Here is an 18,130-nt window from a genome sequence, read left to right as displayed (position 1 = left end):
TGATTTGGAAAATAACCTTTCTCTATATGTAGTGGTTTGAAAATATATCTACAATGATTTGATATTACTTCCTTCAAAAGATGGAGCACAATTCCCTTCACCTTTAAGTGTAGGATGTACACAGTGACTTGCTTTAAAAGCCTAGGATGGGGCAGAAAGGATGGTTTGTGGTGTCAGAGATTAGGACTTGAATGGGTTTGAGTCTTTCTCTTTCTCACTCTTTCAGACCACCTGCTCTGGGGGAAGCCAGCTGCTATGTGGTGCGTAGACTCAAGCAGACCTACGGAGAGGCCCATCTGGTGGGGAACCGAGGTCTCCTGATAAAGCCACATGATTGTATTATTGTACTGTATTGTGCCACCTGGGAGGGCACAGGCTCTCTGATGTCAGGAACACTCTGCCGCTCAGGTTCCTGTTCCTGGGAATGAGCAGAGGAAAGAGCACATAGTCCCCAGGGACATTTTCCTGCTGACAAAGAGTTCCCAAGGGGTTAGTTGACAGGTATGGCTAGTTCCAGAGCGCAGGTTATGTGGTGGTTGCTAATATTTGCTGCCCGGGTCACCCTTCATGATTACAGGATTTATTACCCAGCTGTTGGGGTGCTGCTGGCAGAAAGCTCTCAACAATCAAATCCCTCACGGATTTCTTTAGCCGAAGAAGGCTGCCATGCCCGGGTCATGCCCCCTTCCCAGCAGCCCACATCCAGTGATTGGTTAGTGAGTGGTACAGAGCCCAGCCCTCTCCCCCAACTCAGGAGAGCTCTGAGGGGTCATCCGTCTTCAGACCTCCCTGCAGAGATGACGGAGGAGTTCCACTGAGACGACACTGCAGCTAAACTTCACTGTCCGCCCAGCGCTGCCTCCCTCTCTTCCCTTTCACAGGTGTTGATACCAAAAGCACTTTTAAATAAACCTCTTGCATGTTGGCCTCCATCTCAGAGTCTGCTTCCTGGGAAACCCAAGCAGGGACAGTGGGTACCAGGGCTATTCTAAGAAAGCACATGATGAGATGGGGTTTTAGAGCTGGATTACTGGCCACCTGGCTGGCTCCACTGCCGGTAGTCAGAGCACCGACAGAAGGTGACAGTGCAGTTGTTCACTGTTATGAACTGTGATGGTGGCCTGGTGGAAGGGAATGCATCAACCATTACTTACAAGGCATTTGAGAAATATGGGAGAAATAGTAACCGTGTTCACGCTCTGGAAAAGAGCTGAGGGTAATTAATCAGTTACTAAAAGGTAAGTCAAAGCTGAGGACCTCCTTGGAGGCATATACGGTAAACTCTTATCCCCTGCAGCCAGAGGCAGGGCAAGCTGAGAATCAGAATCAGGGCTTAACCATGTGAGCAGAGGAGCTCCACTGAAGGTCTAACTCTCAGCTAAGGCAGGTCTGCTATGCCAAGGACAGGGCCCTCGGTGGGAGAGAATGGGACCCTACACATGAGATGGGCCATCAGAGTTGATACCCCGGAATCTTGAATCCTCACTTTCTTCTGGGAATCAAGGGGTAAAAGCAGGGGTGGCCCTATGTACTGTCACTCCCAGTGACCGACTTCAGGGAAAATTTCCTCCACCCCTATATCCCTGGGTTCTGTGAATTTAAAGCATTCCCAACGAGAAAACACTTTCATTTGGGAAAAAGCAAGAATTTTATTGAACTGTAAGCTTTGGCTGCCATCTGGATATTTTGGGCTCCTTGTGACAAAGGACAGCAAAGAAATAGATTCACCATCCCAACAGGACTAACTGACCCTGATGATTAAGTAAGACAGAACTGCTGTTACACAGTGGGGGCAGGGAGGAGCACATGGAGAAGGCAATATGGGAAATCTCTTCAAGTACACGTCTTTACAAGTCACTTAAATTTTATTCTTTATAATTTTTGTTTTAAAAATGATTGAATGCTGTTTAAGAATATCTAGAAATCAGAAAAAGAAGTGGGAGCAGGTTAATATTTTGCTCCTATTTTGGACTTCAAATCATTTGTGAATCAAATTTTAAGACTTCAGAAAAAGCAGCCTGGTAAAGAATCCATTCATCACCTGGCAACTCCTCACCCCCTCAGCCTTCCCAGTAAGGGGAGCCATCTCTTACTGGGTTATGTCTAGTTATAAAATGTGTGTGTGTGTGTGTGTGTGTGTGTGTGTGTGTGTGTGTGTGTGTGTGGTGGGGGTGGGAGGGCAGGGGGAGGGTAATGCCCTTTCCCCTGGGTTATATCTGGTCAAAGGAATACAGCAAAACAATTGACACAGCCTCCAATATTGCCATTCAGAGCCTCCCCAAGCCCTTTTGGTGGGTATAAACGTGATTTGGGGCTGGTGGGGTCAGGGCAAGTTCTAGGATCAGCTGAGATCTCATTCCCCTGTGACTTCCTGCTTCTCTCCCTCTCAGGCCACACATAGTAGCTTGGTCGTGCCAGCTGGTCTCAGTCGGGGACACGCTAGCTCCTCGGGCACACCATCGGAGCTTGATGTCAAAGGGACTCCGGCTCTTTTCTCTCAGGAGTTCCGCTTCCATGTAAATGTATGGGAGCAAACAGAGATATGTTTGGGTTTGTTTGGATGCCTGGTAGCATCCAAGAACCATATATCACATTCCAGTAGGTACCTCAGGGGAAGGACTGAGGACTCCATTTGCCATGAAGTCTAAATCCAGGCTCTCATTCAGTTTAATGCCCTTTTACTCCTATACAAATAATTCACAAAGGGCTGAAACACTCCATTGTTAAATTCTGTTACATCGCTGGTAACCAGGATTGGGTTATCCACAAAATTACCAGGTTTGGTCATTGCCCTCAGGCTCTGTCTCTTTTTGCCTCTCTGGGAATATCATGTCTTCCCAAGGAAGTGCGAATTCCTCAGGGACACTGGGGGAAGGTTAATGATGCTAAATCTCTAGCATTTTGGTTCAGACACAGGAAACACAACTGGGCAGTGTATGGGGTTGGGGAAGGGAAGAGCTCTTCCTTCTGAGCCAGAACTTCATGACTCTGCAGTTGACTGTGGTACCCCTGGTCCTACTGTGGGACTGCCGTGGGATTAGTATGGCCACTGCTTCTTTTCAAATCTGATTTGGAGACGCTAAGGGTGTGCTTCTGATCCAAGTTCTCTCAGTTGTACCTATTAATTTCAACAGAAGTTTTCAAGTGGTCACTATATAATGCAGTGGTTCTCAACCTGTGGGTCGTGACCCTTTTGGGGGTCGAATGACCCTTTCACAGGGGTCTCCTAAGACCATTGGAAAACACATATATAATTACATATTGTTTTTGTGATTAATCACTATGCTTTAATTATGTTCAATTTGTAACAATGAAAATACATCCTGCATATCAGATATTTGCATTATGATTCATAACAGTAGCAACATTACAGTTATGAAGTAGCAACAAAAATAATTTTATGGTTGGCGGTCACCACAACATGAGGAACTGTATTAAAGGGTCGCGGCATTAGGAAGGTTGAGAACCACTGATCTATAATAATAAAAGTATAATATGCTAATTAGACTGGACAGCTGAATGACCTTCCAGACATTATTCTGGACATCCTTCTGGACGAAGCCGTGGTGGAGGGGGCTGTGGCAGAGGCAGTTAGGGGCGATCAGGCAGGCAGGTGAGCAGTTAGGGACAATTAGGCAGGCAGGCGAGTGGTTAGGGGCAATCAAGCAAGCAGGCAAAGTGGTTAGAGATGATCAGGGAGGCAGGCAGAGTGGTTAGGGGCAATCAGACAGGCAGGCAGAGTGGTTAGGGGCAATCAGGCAGTCAGGCAGGTGAGCAGTTAGGAGCCAGCGGTCCTGGATTGCAAGAGGGATGTCCAACTGCCGGTTTGGGCCTGATCCCTCAGGGATCCCTGCAGAATTGGGCTTAAACCAGCAGTTGGACATCCCCCAAGTGGTCCCGGATTGCTAGAGTGTGCAGGCCGGGCTGAGGGAACCCCCTCTCCATGCACGAATTTCGTGTACCGGGCCTCTAGTTAATAGCAATGAAGAGCTTTACCAATAAATGTAAAGCCTTGGGACTTGATGGTGTTGTGTTTACCTTTCCTTGGTGGAGTTTGGTTCAGTGTACTGTTGTCCCTGCCCAGTCCCCTCTACTGCTGATGGCTGTAGTCTAGGGTAGGGCATTCTTCCTGGCATATTTGAAAGTGTGGTGAAAGCCATTTCTTTTCTTTTTTACTATTTATTTATGACAAACATTCCACATCTGTGAGATAATGCTGTTAGCCTTGGCCAGAGAATGGAGTTTTCTGACTCACCCATTCTGCAAAAGGTCCCACAGACAGCATAGGTTTTAAACTGGACATTGAACCTGCCTGTCACTTTGTCAACCTCAGCCATGCTCATCTGGATGGTGAGGTCCTTGGTGTCAATAATGCATTTGCTGGAAGAGCATTTGCATGTACAGGTCCACAAACTTGCCAGTGTCATTCTGCATGTGGAGGTCACACCTGGTGACACCATGACCTGAACAGTTTCTTGATTCATTTCCTCAGCTCTGTGACCTGAGACTAGGTTGCACCAACAACAGCTTCTGAGAAAAACAAGACAATAGGGCTAAATGCTTTCTTCCATGGCAACAGTCCTGATTGGAGCACTTCACATATATTAAACCACTCTGCTAACTTGGATCAGGTGTTTTCTGGTGTTTAACTAGAGCAAATGGTACTGAGTGCAGTACCAGTGCCCATTCCCATGACTCACAGTCTTATGGGGCTGCTTGCTTCATCAAGAAGAGGTGAGTGTATGTGTCATAAGAAGAACCTTCTCAGTTGTCTTGGACCCATCTTTCTTCTGTAGTTAACACAGCCTCTGAGCAAGTCAGCCATGCTGAAGTTGGCCTTCTGGGCTCACTCCATAAAGTATCTGGCCAAAGGTCCCAGCTCTATCTTTGTTTCATGTCCATAGAAATACCATGTACCTCTCACTCTTGATCTAGGCACTGTCCACACTCTGGCTCCAGTGCTCATTCTCCTCTACTTGAGTTCCCAGTTATGGGCCTCTGTCATCTAAATCTCATCAGTTTTTACGTTCGTAGGAGGGATAACGACAGTACTCAGGGAATAATAGATTCATAGTGTGAGAGGAGGTATGGAAAACTTAAAAAAAAAAAACTATCCCAGGAGAGTGTAAAATCCAGGGTCAGCTATATTCAGATAAAGATTATGAAAAAGATGGGAATCATTTTAAAAATTGGTTTTAAAATTATAAAAGACGTATATATGCCTGGTTAAAAAAAAAGAAATAGTCCAGAAAAATATCAAATGAAAGGTAAAAATCTCTAGTCCCCTTCTATTTTCACTTCTTTTAGAGGTTAGAGTTGAGGCAAAACAAGCTGGATTACTACTTCATTATTTATAGTTAAATCAATTATACATAAATCAAATTGTTTAACATAAAAGTGAAACTATAAAAGTACTGGAGGAAAATATAAGGGAATACAATATTTTAAAATATTCTTTTTTTTTTCACTGTTCAAGGTTTACTTGGCATTTTAGTTGATATGACACTTGGATAGTTGGCTGTATTATTTATATGTAGACTTTTATTTTTACATTATATGTCAATGTACACTAATCTGATAATACAGTACACAGAATAAGAGCCTTTAGAACAGTTATGCACAAAACATGCAATATTAGATTTACATTGGATCCCAGAATGTGACTAATTATAGCAAAAGGAACCACAAGTTATATAACACACAGTGAACACACATCTAGCCTGAAGGGCAGCTGTAGTGTGAGCAACATTGGCAGTGGTGCCTTTGAGGAGGTAGAACTATTTCACACTAACCAGTTTAGGACTACAAAAGATAACGACCCTCCAGCATCAGGATGCAGATGCTGGGTTTTATAAACCATTACTATTTCTGTCTTTAGGAAACTGATGTTCTTAGTCACAGATCAGATAAAAAGGACAACATGCACAATCTCCAACTAAAATCTTGCTGTAGCCTAGAGCAGGGGTGGGCAACCTTTTTGTGAGTGCGTGCCAAAACCAACAAAATCTCTGATTCAAAATTCTGTGTGCCAACCCTAATTTTTTGAGAACATGTTACGCCTACTTGATATCTCTTAAGGTGTACGTATGTGAAGAACCTTGAAGAAATAGTAAAATTTATTCAAGTGACAAAAACACAGTATATGATGATGAAAAATACATTTATTTTTTAATGTATACATGTACAGTGATAGTCCAACAGAAAACTTTATGACTCAGTTTGATATTATCAGTGGGACTTTTGCTGCTGCATCACTGATGACAGAGATTTTACATCAGGTTTATATTTTGTGACCTTCAGAGATATGCACTAGCTACTACTTTCATCCGTCAGGCTACTCCTATTACAAGACCTAACAAAATTCATCACTGAGAACAAAGATTCACAATTATAAATGGAAGATTATAAGAGAGGGTTTCCCGTGCCAGCAAAAGTTACTGGTGTGCCATGTTTGGCACGCAGGCCAGGGGTTGCCCACCCCTGGCCTAGAGTGTGAGGTGGTATGACACCAGAAGACTTTAAAACTGCAGCTCTTTCTGGATCCCCCACAGTGTATCTGCACTTTTTCTTCTTCAAACGGGCCTCTTCCTCAGGTGTCAGGGTCACCTTCACAACATCTGAGATTCCATTCTGTCCCAAGATGCAAGGAACACTAAGGAAGATGTAGTCTTATTCCATAGAGACCCTTAATCTTGGTGGAAATTGGATGTACCCGCCTAAGATTCTTCATCATACTTTCTGCTAAATCTGCCACAGATAGGCCAATGGCCCAGGATGTATAGCCTTTCAGTTTGATCACCTCGTAAACACTGTCAACCACCTGTTTGTGAACTTGTTTCCACTGTTCCTTATCTGCATCCGTGCCCAAACCAGGGTGCAGATTCTTTAGGGAGACACCAGCAACATTCACTCCACTCACTCCATACAGGCACACTAGAGTCTCCATGCTCCCCAAGGACCCACCCATGACAGCTTAATGGGTGAACTCCCAGCCTCTCCCCCATCAGGTATCGGAACTGGGCTGAATCCAAATTGCAACCACTTCCAATAACACGGTTTTTGGGAAAGCCTCTTAACTTCCAAGCCACATAGGTCAAGACATCCACTGGATTGGAAACAACAAGCAATTTACAGTTGGGACTGTATTTTACAACATTAGGAATGATGAATTTAAAGATGTTCACATTACGCTAGACCAAATTAAGGCGGCTTTCTCCCTCTTGTTGACGTGGCCCAGCTGTGATAACAACCAGTTTGGAGTTTGCAGTCACCCTATAGTCTTTGCCAGAGACAATTTTTGGTGTTCTAAGGAAAAGGCTGCCATGTTGGAGATCCATCATTTATCCCTTTAATTTGTCTTCCTTGACATCAACAAGAGCAAGTTCATCTGCCAAGTCCTTCATTAAGATACTGATGGCACAAGCCATGCCAACAGCACCAACCCCAACGACTGTAATCTTATTCTGGGGGCTCTGTTCTTCCTTAAGAAGAGTCACAATCAGCTGATCCTTGAGTGTTGCCATTTTGGACTTAGAACCAAAAGGAACCGGGAGTGCATGGTGGGCGGGCTTTGGTGTTGTGCGATGTAGGATCCTGACTTAGTGGCTTTAATTTCTAAACACATAGGGACAGTATAATTCTCATTTTATTAGTGATTTCCAGTTGGGTTGCACTGTGGCCAAATAATACAATCTACATAATTTGAATTTCAATAATTTGAAAAAGTTTTGAGACTTACATTTTGGTCTAGAACATGGTCAGTTTTTGTAAAAATAATGTGTAGCTGTGTATGATCTTATATATGACCATTAAATCAAATTTGCTAATCACATCATTTAAATCTTCTATGTTCATAGTGACTTTTAAAAATATATATATTTTATTGATTTTTTTACAGAGAGGAAGGGAGAGGGATAGAGAATTAGAAACATCGATGAGAGAGAAACATCGATCAGCTGCCTCCTGCACACCTCCTACTGGAAATGTGCCTGCAACCAAGGTACATGCCCTTGACCAGAATCGAACCTGGGACCTTTCAGTCCACAGGCTGATGCTCTATCCACTGAGCCAAACCAGCTAGGGCCATAGTGACTTTTGATCTGCTTATGCTATCAATTACCAAGAAAAGTTCAACATAATTGCTGATTCTTGTATTTCTGTCCAAGTTTTTTTTAAATGTAATTTAAGGTTATGTTTTATGTTTATGTAAGCTAAAAAAAATTTTTTAAATCCTTACCTGAAGATATGTTTTTATTGGTTTTTAGAGAGAAAGGAAGGGAGGAGGGGAAAAGAGAGAGAGAAAAAGAAAGAAAGAAAGGAAGGAAGGAAGGAAGGAAGGAAGGAAGGAAGGAAGGAAGGGAGGGAGGAAGGAAAGGAAGGAAGGAAGGAAGGAAGGAAGGAAGGAAGGAAGGAAGGAAGGAAGGAAAGGAAAGGAAGGAAGGAAGGAAGGAAGGAAAGGAAAGGAAGGAAAGGAAGGAAGGAAGGAAGGAAGGAAGGAAGGAAGGAAAGGAAAGGAAAGGAAGGAAGGAAGGAAGGAAGGAAGGAAGGAAGGAAGGAAGGAAGGAAAGGAAAGGAAGGAAGGAAAGGAAAGGAAGGAAGGAAGGAAAGGAAGGAAGAAAGAGAGAGAGAAAAAGAAAGAAAGAAAGGAAGAAAGAAAGAAAGGAAGGAAGGAAATTGATACTCCCGTACCTGCTGCAATCAGAGACTGAACTCCCAACCTAGGATGTGCCCCTACTGGCAATTGAACCCATAACCTTTTTGGTGTATGGGGGATGCTTCAACCAACTGAGCCACCTCATTAGGTCTGTAAGCTAAATTTTACATATTGTTCTGTTGAGTTGGATCTTTTTAAATGAAGATACCTTTCTTATACCTAATTATATATTTTTTTGCTATAAATTCTTTTTTAAAGCATCTATATATGTGCAGGAAAGGGTTAACTCAGCAGGCCTGTGTGGTCAAACTACACATTCCCCAAATTGGCCTGTTTTTAGTACTGGCCCATGACTGCCTCCTGCAGGATAAACGGAGTATTTTTCCTGATAAGGGTTTTTGTGTGCCTGAGGCCTTGGGACACACTGTATTAGTTTGATCTCTTGAGGGTTGGAGACTGAGTAGTTAAGATCAGTCATGTGAGTGCTTCATAACTAACCCCCAATAAAAACTCTGGACACCAAGGATTGGGTGAGCTTCCCTGGTTGACAACACTTTGCATGTAATTGTTAATACCGTTGCTAGGCGAATTAAGCATGTTCCCATATGACTTCACTGTGAGGAGACTCATGGAAGCTTGTACCTGGTTGCTCTGGGGCTCTATCCGATTTGCCTTTTCCCTTTGTTGATTTTAATCTGTATTTTTTCACTGTAATAAACTATGAGTATTACAACTTTTCTGAGTCTTGTGAGTCCTTTTAGTGAATCATCAAGCCTGATTGTGATCTTGGGGGCCCTCAACACAGTATATATACCCTTTTCCATGCTTTTACTTTCAACCTTTTTATATACTTGAGATTTTATCTTTGACACTTCATATGTGTTTATTGTTGACAACACATGGTTGGATTCCTTGCTTCCTTTCTTATCCAGTTTGATAACGGTTTTTTAAAAAGTAAAGCAGTCTATTTATACATACATATATATGTATGTGTGTGTGTGTGTGTGTGTGTGTATATATGTATATATATATATATTTGTGTTTATATACATCCTCTTATTTTTTATTTGCTTCTTATCCTAGGTGTTTGGTATTTTCTTTTTAAGCTTTATTTTGAATTGATTTTTGTTTTGTTTTCATATTTAAAAGTTTTTTTAAAAAAATCAATATTTTATTGATTTCAGAGAGAAAGGGAGTGGGAAAGATAGAAACATCCTATATAATAAAAGCCTAATATGCTTATTGTCCGGTTGTCAGGTGGGTCGTTCAAGCAATCAAAGTGTAATATGATAATGATGTGCTAAGGCCGCTCAACCCCTAGCTTATGATGTTCACTGACCACCAGGGGGCAGATGCTCCGACTGGTAGGTTAGCTTGCTGCTGGGTTCCGGCTGATTGGAACTGAGCCAGATGGGCCGGATACACCCTGGAGACCTCCGGCAGTCCCTCCCTGGCTAGCCAACCTCCTGCATCCTGGCCCGATTGTGCACCAGTGGGGTCCCTTGTCCTGGGCTGTGCTGTCTCACAATCTGGGACCCGTCGGGGGATGTTGTAGAGCCAGTTTTGGCCCAATCTGCAAGCCAGGCCGAGGGACCCCACTGGTGCACGAATTTGTGCACCGGGCCTCTAGTCAATGATAAGAGAGAATCATTGATCAGTTGCCTCCTGCATGCCCCCTCCTGGGGACCAAGCCCACATCCTGGGCCTGTGCCCTGATGGGGAATTGAACTGTAACCTCCTGGTTCATAGTTTGACTCTCAACCACTGGACTAAGTTTACTTTTTATTGTTGACATTATTACAGATGTCCTCTATTTTCCTCCCACTTCCCTCCTCCACCCAGCTCCTGCCCACCCCAGGCTCTCACCACACTGGATTGATTTTTTAAAGTCATTTTATTTTTCTCTGTCTGCTACTTTGGTATAATATCTCTGGTTTCATTTAGTGGTTACTCTAGAAATTACAATGCATTAGCTTAACTGTCAAAATCTAAGATAATAACTTTACCATCCTCCTACTCTAGCTGGATAGCTTCTGTTTACCTGTCCAAAGCCTATTTCCTCCCTTCCTCTCTCTGCTCTGTGCCTCAGGAGATTGATCCGTATAGATTGATCAACTGGCCCCCTTCCCTCTGGTTGGGTATTTATTTCCCCAACTCCCTCTGCTAGGTCACAATGCGTGGGCTGGGACTCTACCCAAGTCTGGGGTACCTGTCAGTTGGCCTATCCCTTAGAGCTACCCCATTTGGTTCCTGCATCTGTTCTCGCCTCTTTTCCTTTGGGCCTAGAGGTGGTGCTGGCTCCCCACTATTGGTTTCCTTAAACCCTGTCCACAGCTTTGTAAATGATACTTTTATGAAACCCTTCTCAAATTACTCAGTTTAAAAGTTTATTTGTTTCTTCCTGACTGAGACATAGACAATATATGAACCTAAAGTAGTCTAACTCTGTTTACTCCCCTCCAACTTATATGTCACCTTATTTATTACTTTTTAAATTATGAATTCTTTCATTGATGTTACAATGAATCAAAACCAAAGTCCTACTCACACCTAGTATATTGTAAGATTTAATTGATAAAAGTAATATATATACAAAAAGTAATAAAATATAATGTAGAGTTTATGTATTTTAAAACCAATGCCTATATAACTATGACCCAGGTAAAGAAACAAGTGGGAAAAATGAGACAAGGAAGAAAAAAAGTCAATATTATTGTGAAGGTTATCACTGTGAGTAACAGGGTCTCATTCTTTTTTTTTTTTTTTTTAATTTCAGAGAAGAAGGGAAAGGGAAAGATAGAAACATCAATGATGAGAGAAAATCATTGATCGGCTGCTTCCTACACGCCCCACACAGGGGACTGAGCCAGCAACCTGGGCATGTGCCCTGACCTGGAATCAAACTGTGACCTCCTGGTTCATAGGTTGATGCTGAACCATTGAACCACACTGGCCTGGCCAGAGTCTCATTCTTGCCTGACACTCTGAAAAACCAACTGGGAAGGCTCAGCATTGATTCATCCATTCCACTCCTCTGTTGGAGAGGGTTGCCTCTCCTCACATGAACTACCTTGTATTTCTGGGTTGTTTCTGTGTACATCCAAGCAATCTCCCATGCTGCTGGAAGGTGCAGGTGCTTGAGAAAGTCAGTGTGCCAGGAATTACCCGCAGCTACAAATGAGCTCAGTCTACACCCTTTCTAAATTCCCTTCACCCTTGGTCAGCAAGTCCTCTGGTCTAGGTTGCTCATCCCTCATGGAGTGGCCCAGACTTTCATCCCTGAGAATTCTGATCTCCTGGTAACCATGCTCTCTCAGACCATGGTTCCTAATTACTAAGGTGGGCAAGGGCTGAAGAAAAGTGAAAATATTAATGACAGTTTCATGCTGTAAACTTTCCTTTCTTTTCTGATGTTCTTTATTGTTTCATACTCTGATTATGTTGAACTTAAAGTGTGTATTTGAAGCACAGGCTCATCATTTATAGAGGTGCCCCACATGGTGGCCCCAGAGGCACAGGGCGCTTCTACAATGAGAGGCAAGCCCGAGCTCGAGCTCATGTCCTTCAGAGCAGGGTGAGAAGCCGGCCACCACAATGCTCTCACCGGTGATGTAGCTGGCATCTGGAGAGCAGAGGAAGGACACCAGCCCCGAACAGTCCTCAGGCTGACCCACTCTGTATGGAAAGAGGACGTGGGCTGAGAATGATGATGCTTCCCGTGAGCCCTGGGCTCCTGTCAGATGCTGGGAAGTCAAGACCCCCATGGTCATGAGAGAAAGGCTGCAAGTGGAGATATGTGGGCTCTACAGGGACTTTCACGCACCCCAGGGCTCAAATCTCAGAAAGAGGAATGCAGAGAGGTGATGGTGATCTTTATTCATCATGAAGGTCTGAAGTTACATGAACCCAGATCTACAAAGGACACTGCCTCATGCACAACCTACCTCTGTATTCCATGGCAACCCTTCATATGGTTCCAAAAGGCTTGATCCTCAAACAGCTAAAGGAAAAGTCAAAAGGTTAGTGCTGCTCATCCAGATGGAATCACAATGGCACCACACCATAAACACCTTTGTGGAGGGGCTTCTGGGGGACACTCTGGGCTCGTCCCTCACAGAGGACTACAATCCTGATTCTGCTGCTGATCCCAAAGGTGGTGGACCAGAGCATCAGAACAAGAGGCCACAGGGCCAGGTGTCTCTGGGACATGGCCTGGTAGGGGAAGGGACCCTGGCACTCAGTGTGGCAGAAGCAGAAGTTGTCTTTGGTCCTTACCACTTTGCTGAAGGCTCAATTAGTCCTGGAACTAGGCAGTTCACCGGATATCCTTTGGTGCCAGTCTCTTCGCACACCCACAACACCCCTCTCCCCTTGAGAATAGTCAGTCCACTCCCTTTCTATTCCCCTGATTCTATTATATTCACCAGAGTATTCTGTTCATCAGATTATTTATTCACTTGATTTTTAGATTCACTTGTTGATAGATGCATGTTTGTTGTTCATAATTTGTATCTTTACCTTTTTCTTCTTCTTCCTCTTCTTAAAGGATACCTTTCAGCATTTCATATAATACTGGTTTGGTGGTGATGAACTCCTTTAGCTTTTCCTTATCTGTGAAGCTCTTTATCTGACCTTCAATTCTGAATGATAGCTTTGCTGGGTAAAGTAATCTTGGTTGTAGGTTCTTGCTATTCATCATTTTGAATATTTCTTGCCACTCCCTTCTGGCCTACATAGTTTCTGTTGAGAAATAAGCTTACAGTCGTATGGGTACTCCCCTGTAGGTAACTAACTTTTTTTCTCTTGCTGCTTTTAAGATTCTCTCTTTGTCTTTTGCTCTTGGCATTTTAATGATGATGTGTCTTGGTGTGGTCCTCTTCGGATTCCTTTTGTTTGGGGTTCTCTGTGCTTCCTGGACCTGTAAGTCTATTTCTTTCACCAGGTAGGGGAAGTTTCCTGTCATTATTTCTTCAAATAGGTTTTCAATATCTTGCTCTCTCTCTTCTTCTGGCACCCCCATAATTCAGATGTTGGTATGCTTGAAGTTGTTCCAGAGGCTCCTTACACTATCTTCATAATTTTGGATTCTTTTTTCTTTTTGTTTTCCAGTTGGGTGATTTTTCCTTCCTCAGATTTCAAATCTTTGACTTGATTCTTGTGATCCTCTAGTCTGCTGTTGGAACTCTGTATAATAGTCTTTATTTCAGTCAGTGTATGCTTAATTTCTAGTTGGTCCATGTTCATATCCTCTAGGGTCTTACTAGATTTCTTGAGGGTCTCACTGAATTTATGGGCAGTTTCTAGAAAATTCTTGAAAAACCTTATAAACGTGGTTTTGAACTCTATATCCAGTCGTTTGCTTTCCTCCATTTCTGTCATTTGTGACCTGTTTCTTTGTCTCTGTATTTTGGCTGCTTCCCTGTGTTGATAGAGTGGCTTTCTGTGCTAGGTGTCCTATAGGGCACAGTGGCTCATCCTCCCCAATTACCTGAGGTGGACACTCTTGGTGCACCCCTTTGTGGGCTTTGTGCACAGTCTTGTTGTAGTTAAGCCTTGATTGTTGTAGGTATCACTGGGAGGAATTGACCTCCAGTCAAATTGGCTGTGAGAATCAGCTGTGTCTACAGTGGGAGAACTTCTGTGCTGGAGACACCCTTCTGGGGCAAGACTTGCTTCAGTGGGGCTTTGGTGCTCACTGAGTCTGCCCCCTGAGTGTGTCCCTTATGGATCTGAGAAGTTGTAATCAGGATGGTCCCACTCTGACCACTGGGTACACTGGCTCTTGGATCTCTAAGGAAGTGCTAATTTAGCCTCTGCCTGAGGCTACCCAGCTGGAGCTACAGAGAGATCTGCAGATTCCTCTACTTTGTTTGGGGTTTGGAGGTGCCCAGATGAGGCCCAGCTGTGAAGCAATGCAAGGTGCTATGGGGTCTTGGGCCTTCTTTTGGAAGTTCTGGGTCTCTCTGACCCAGCTGCAGTTTGTTAGGTAATTTTCAGATTGCAAAGGGCCAGGCCTTTCATATGCAAAAGCCTCTGCGCACAGTTGGGTGGGGCAGGGTCTCAGGGAATCAACAGGGCGGAGCAAACAGCTATGGAAGATGCTCAGTCCTACCCTAAGAGGTCCCGCCTCTCAGTGTCCTGGTAATCTCTGCAAGCACCTCTTAGAGAAAGCTGCCTTCAAGTTCCGACTGATGCCAGACAGTCCAGTTTCTCCCCGTATGAGTCTGGGTCCCCAGAGACTCTCCCGGAACTGGAGTTCAGAGCACTCGGGAGCTTGAGACTCCCTCCTGATTGAAAAAGACAACTGCGTCCTCAGTTGCCAGCCCTTTCCATGTGCACCTCCGTACCTCTGCACTTTACTTCAGCATCTCCTCTGAGTCTCAGTGTGCTTTTCTCTTTCCTTCTAGTTGTAGAATTTCCACTCAGCCAGCCTTCCTGTGGTTCTCGATGATGTCCGTTTTGTCTTTTAGTTGTATTTTTGAAGTGGTTGAGCAAGGCAGCAATTTCAGGTGTTTACCTATGCCACCATCTTGGTTTCTCTCCCAGAATTTCCTTTCTTTTAAAGGCTGAATAATGTTCCATTGTATGCATATACCACATTTTTTAATCCATTCATCCATTGATGTACACTTGGGCTGCTTTCACCCTCTGGCTATTGTGAATAATGCTACTATAAAAATTTGAGACTCTGCTTCCAATTTGTAAGGCATATACTCAGAAGTGGAATTGCTAGATCATATGGTAACTGTATGTTTAATTTTTGAGGAACCTCCGTACTGCTTTCCACAGCAGCTGCACCATTTTACATTCTAATTAGCAATGCACAAAGGTTCCAATTTCTCCACATCTTCACCACCACTGCTTATTTTTAACTTCTTAATTTAAGGAAGCCTCTTCAGATCCTTTTGACTAAGCCAGCCCCACCTTATCATCATTGACTTTATCATATTGAAATTTATTTGTGTAATTATTTATTTAAGGTCTGGATCCCCACGGAAATGTAAGATCTTGATTATATTAGCTTCGTCCCCACTAACCAGCTCAGTGTCTGGCACACTGTAGGTTCTCAAATGTTTCTTCCAGATGAACGAATGATGCTTCTGTGTTAGAAGAATGAGTCGATAGTGCTGTTTGTTTGTTTTTACAGTAACAGTGCACAGCGAGTTAAGTAGCATGAAGTGGTCATCACAATCCCTTAACTGTTTATCTGGGTCTTTATCTCTGCTCTGATCCTTCTTGTTCTACCAGCTGTCGTGGTGTCTGACCCGTGATAGGACAAAGCAGTGTTTATGACAATTAAAAAGAACCTGTAAAGAAAGAATGTTTTAAAGTGGCCTCCTGCAAACAAGTGTCTCTGGGGATGGGTAGCATCTTGGAGTTTGTCACTGCTCTAGACACAAAAGGGTTTTCCACCATGGGCCTCAGTCATGCTTCCTAACAGCCGCTCAGTCCTCTAAGGACCAGGGAAGAGCAGTGTGACTGTGTATGCTCTAGTTCAGCGGTTCTCAACCTGTGGGTCTGACCTCTTTGGGGGTTGAATGACCCTTTCACAGGGGTCTCCTAAGACCATCGGAAAACACATATACAATTACATATTGTTTTTGTGATTAATCACTATGCTTTAATTATGTTCAATTTGTAACAATGAAGTTGGGGATCACCACAACATGAGGAACTGTATTAAAGGGTCGCGGCATTAGGAAGGTTGAGAACCACTGCTCTAGTTAGTTCTTCATGCTTTTAATTGTTCAGCTATCATGACAACCCACCAGATTTAAATCTCTCTGTGTGTCTCTGAGCATTTATACTTTTCCCTTGTGTCAATCAAGCACACCTGGCCGTCAAAAACCCGAGGTGCTGGAAGAGACCTTGAAGATGATCTTTTTCAACCTCTAAAGTTTGAGGTGAAATGCTTTTCCTAAAGTCCCTATAATTTATGAGCAGAGGGGAGCTTGATCCAGCTTTCTGACCCCTAGTCCAAGTATTTAAAAAAATTTCTTTTCTTTATTAAGGTATTACATATGTGTCCTTATCCCCCCATTGTCCCCTCACCCCCAACCCCTCCACTCGTGCCCTTACCCACCTGGTGTCTGTGGCCTTGGTTAGGCTTATATGCATGTATACAAGTCCTTTGGTTGATCTCTCCCCCTTACCCCACCCTCCCCTACTGAGGTTTGATGGTCTGATCGATGCTTCTCTGTCTCAGGATCTGTTTTTGTTTATCAGTTAATGTTATTCATTATAATCCACAAATGAGTGAGATCATGTGATACTTATCTTTCTCTGACTGGCTTATTTCGCTTAGCATAATGCTCTCCAGTTCCATCCATGCTGTTGCAAATGGTAAGAATTCCACAGCGTAGTATCCATTGTGTAGATGTACCACAGTTTTTTAATCCACTCATCTGCTGATGGGCACTTAGGCTGTTTCCAAATCTTAGCTATGGTGAATTGTGCCGCTATGAACATAGGGGTGCATATACCCTTTGTGATTGGTGTTTCTAGTTTCTTGGGGTATATTCCTAGAAGTGGGATCACTGGGTCAAATGGGAGTTCCATTTTTAGTTTTATGAGGAAACTCCATGCTGTTCTCCACAGTGGCTGCACCAGTCTGCATTCCCACCAGCAGTGCATAAGGGTTCCTTTTTCTCCACATCCTCGCCAGCACTTGTCATTTGTTGATTTGTTGATGATAGCCATTCTGACAGGTATGAGATGGTATTACATTGTCATTTTGATTTGCATCTCTTGGATGATTAGTGACTTTGAGCAAGTTTTCATATGTTTCTTGGCCTTCCTTATGTCTTCTTTCGAAAAGTATCTATTTAGGTCTGTTGCCCATTTTTTGATTGGGTTGTTTATCTTCTTTTTGTTAAGTTATATGAGTTCCCTGTAAATGTTGGAGATTAAACCCTTATTGGTGATAACATTGGCAAATATGTTCTCCCATGCAGTGGGCTTTCTTGTTGTTTTGTTGATGGTTTCTTTGCTGTGCAAAAGGTTTTTATTTTGATGTAGTCCCATTTGTTTATTTCTCTTTAGTTTCCATTGCCCTAGTGCAGAGGTTCTCAACCTGTGGGTTGCGACCCCTTTAGGGGTCGCCTAAGACCATCGTAAAACACATATATAATTACATATTGTTTTTGTGATTAATCACTATGCTTTAATTATGTTCAATTTGTAACAATGAAAATACATCCTGCATATCAGATATTTACATTATGATTTATAACAGTAGCAAAATTACAGTTATGAAGTAGCAACGAAAATAATTCTATGGTTGGGGGGTCACCACAACATGAGGAACTGTATTAAAGGGTTGCGGCATTAGGAAGGTTGAGAACCACTGCCCTAGGTTCTGTATCGGTGAAGAAATTGCTTCGGCATATGTTAGTCCAAGTATTTTCCCCCCCTGGCTGTGTAAAAGCAAAAATTTCCCTGGACAAAATTAAACAAAGTGTAGGGAGTGGCTATAGG

General features: G+C 43.2%; 2 pseudogenes; both read right to left on the bottom strand.

Annotated features, from left to right (window-relative positions):
* Window positions 1–750: 750 nt before the first annotated feature.
* Window positions 751–4,434, bottom strand: LOC132229093 (small ribosomal subunit protein eS21-like; annotated as a pseudogene).
* Window positions 4,435–6,518: 2,084 nt separating this feature from the next.
* Window positions 6,519–7,601, bottom strand: LOC132240739 (L-lactate dehydrogenase A chain-like; annotated as a pseudogene).
* Window positions 7,602–18,130: the final 10,529 nt, after the last annotated feature.

Source organism: Myotis daubentonii, chromosome 1 (assembly GCF_963259705.1).
Source record: "Myotis daubentonii chromosome 1, mMyoDau2.1, whole genome shotgun sequence".
Taxonomy (NCBI): Eukaryota; Metazoa; Chordata; class Mammalia; order Chiroptera; family Vespertilionidae; genus Myotis; species Myotis daubentonii.
Note: the sequence above shows the minus strand (reverse complement) of the source record. Positions and strands in the feature narration are given on the sequence as shown.